The sequence below is a fragment of the Octopus bimaculoides genome, chromosome 16 (genome assembly GCF_001194135.2).
Source record: "Octopus bimaculoides isolate UCB-OBI-ISO-001 chromosome 16, ASM119413v2, whole genome shotgun sequence".
In the NCBI taxonomy this organism is placed as follows: domain Eukaryota; kingdom Metazoa; phylum Mollusca; class Cephalopoda; order Octopoda; family Octopodidae; genus Octopus; species Octopus bimaculoides.
Window position 1 is genome coordinate 43,666,746 of NC_068996.1, and position 3,193 is coordinate 43,669,938.

Genomic DNA, 3,193 nt, shown 5'->3' on the forward strand with positions numbered 1-3,193 from the left:
TATTATTATTATTATTATTATTATTATTATTATTATTATTATTATTATTATTATCATTATTACTGTTGAGTGAGAGAGAGCAGTGCATGCCATCAAAGTGACACTGGGGTAAAATATACGAAGCCTATTATACCCATCATGACTACCCGTCTGATAAGGGTACACTAGGCACATGCATCACAACCATATGTGCGTGACATAGTAATCTCGTATCAGGATAAACAGTGCATGACCTTACAGGTGGGGCCCAGTTAAAATTTTCTTCAGCTCGAAAAACCCATCCCGCTCAAAAGGTTCTTGAATAAAGGTTGTTTGAGGATCTCGAACGAAACACACATGTTTTCAGAGGTGAATTATCCAAACCCCAAAGAATTTGCTAATTTCTATTTCAAGATCTTTATATTTGCTCAGTTTTTGGTAGGTCTTGACAGATACTTTTATATCGATTGGGACAGTCATATCAATGAGGAGGCATTTCTGCTCATGATCAGAAATGCACATATCGTCAGCCACAAAGGGACATGCTCAACTGGTTAAGGTCAAACAACTGACAAGCAAATCTGTGGTACTGAGAAGAATATTTGCTGTAGCCCATCTTTTATACCAAGGCAAAACAATATACATGATAGCACCTCCAATCAGTTAAGAAGCCATCAGAACTACTGTCTGGTACTGCATCATGGCATTTATTATTATTATTATTAGTATTATTATTATTATTATTATTATTATTATTATTATTATTATTATTATTATACACACAATAAATTAAACTGTTGGAAAAGAAAAAATGCCTTACATGAGACTACAACAAGTAACCTTAGATGCCAAAAACCTTCCTAAGTATCGTAGCTGACCCTAATAACACTGTTTACTTGAACTGTACTAAACTGGGTTTTATGCCTATTTCGTCTGTCCATCTGTTCAAATCTTTAGGAATAGTCCCTAATGCACCTATAACTACTGGGATACATTTTACCTGCACTTTCCATAGTCTCTGTAATTCAATGGTTAGGTCCTCGCATTTTTCTGTTTTTTAAATACTTCTCATATTGATTTTTTCATCATTTTGGAGTGTAAAGTCAATAATCTGGCATTTTCTATTCTCTTTATCTACTACTACCAAATCAGGCCTTCTAGCTTCTACTTCTCTGTCAAGTCCCACATCTTATATTTCTTACTTTCTAGTATTTTATTAGGTTCATGTTCATACCATTTATCAATATGTTCAAATCCTAGCTTTCTACATTATTATTATTGGATGATTTCGTTTGTTTGTTTTTTCTTTTTCTTTTCTTCTGTTTTCGCTGCCTCTTCTTGTGACTCTAGCAGCTTTTAATAAACTTTCTTCACTTTATATATATAGGAGTCTATATCTACTCTAGCTAACTACACGCAGTCTTCTACTAATATCAACCCTCTTCCACCTTCCTTTCTTGGTAAGTATAATCTTGCTACTCCTGCTCTTGGGTGGAGTTCTCCATTCATATTGAATTTCTTCCTAGTTATTCTGTCTAGATTTGCTAATTCAGTTTTTGTTCAATTTACAAAAGCTGTTGTGTATCTACGTAATGATATTGCCCAAGTATTTACAGCCTTCACTAAATTCGGACCATTTAGCTCTGACTTCATTAGCCTCCTCATGCTTCTGATGTAATCCTCAATTTTCGTTTTCATTTTTGTAGTTAGTACTCTGTCAGATTCTAAAACTCCTAGTTACTTATAACTCTCTCCTCCTTTCAGTGATTTTAATGTCTGGCCATCTGGTAATTGAATGCCTTCAGTGCTGACTACTTGTCCTCTTCTTGTGACTAATATTTCACACTTACCTGTGCCAGATTCCATGTCTATATCTTACAGTCTGTATTAAGTAATCTCTTTTTCATTCTTACTAAAAAGCTTCGGATCATCCATGTAGAGCTAATGGTTAATTTTTCCCTTACTATTTTTAAACTGATATCTTGCTTTTGCCTTCCTTAATACTAAACTAAGCAGTATCAAACATAACACAGATATTAAAGGGGATAACGAGTCTTCTTGGGAAATTCCTCTTTTGATATTAACTTACCCTTAGTGTCTGTCACTTGAGTAGAGACCTACTTTCCATTTCTTCATGCTACAGCTAATTAATTCTCTTATGTTGTCTACTATACTGAATATGTGGAGGCGCAATGGACCAGTGGTTAGGGCAGCGGACTCGTAGTCATAGGATCGCGGTTTCGATTCCCAGACCGGGCGTTGAAAGTGTTTATTAAGCGAAAACACCTAAAGCTCCACGAGGCTCCGGCAGGGGATGGTGGCGAACCCTGCTGTACTCTTCCACCACAACTTTCTCTCGCTCTTACTTCCTGTTTCTGTTGTGCCTGTAATTCAAAGGGTCAGCCTTGTCACGCTGTGTCACGCTGAATATCCCCGAGAACTACGTTAAGGGTACACGTGTCTGTGGAGTGCTCAGCCACTTGCACGTTAATTTCACGAGCAGGCTGTTCCGTTGATCGGATCAACTGGAACCCTCGACGTCGTAAGCGACGGAGTGCCAACAACAATACTGAATGTCCTCAAACATTCACTTCATCAGTGTGGGATCACGTCATAGGCTTTCCTATAATCTATCCATGCTATTGTTAGATTTTTCTTTCAAGTTTTTACTTCATTTAGAACTGCTTTATCTATGTATAATCATGCTTTCGTCTAGCCATCTTCCTGAAACCATTCTGTTCTTCTGGCAGTAAATTCTGCTTGTCAAGGTTTTTGTAAATGCTTTTCAAAGCATTCCTGTTAACAGCTTCCACACTAATGGTAAGCAAGTGATTGCTCTATAATTGGTAGCTGTATTATCCTTGCTTTTATCTTTCATAAGGAGTATTTTTTTCTCCCTCTACTCATCCAATGTGATATTATTCCTCCATTAAGACAATCCTAAAGTTCTTCCCTCAGCCTCCTATGTAAACTACTAAATTTCTTTAACCATTACCTTTGAACTAAATTTGGTCGTAGGTCTTTCTAATTCGGCAATGTTCCTAACTCTTTACTCATTAATGCACTAGTTAGTTTTAGTTCTGGCTGCTTCTCACTCACTACTTCTTCCCCTCACTTGCTTTAACCATACTACATCTCCACTATGATTGACTGGTTTATCTCAAATATTACTCCAGAACTTTCTAGCTTCTTCTGCACAAGGTTTCTCAGATCG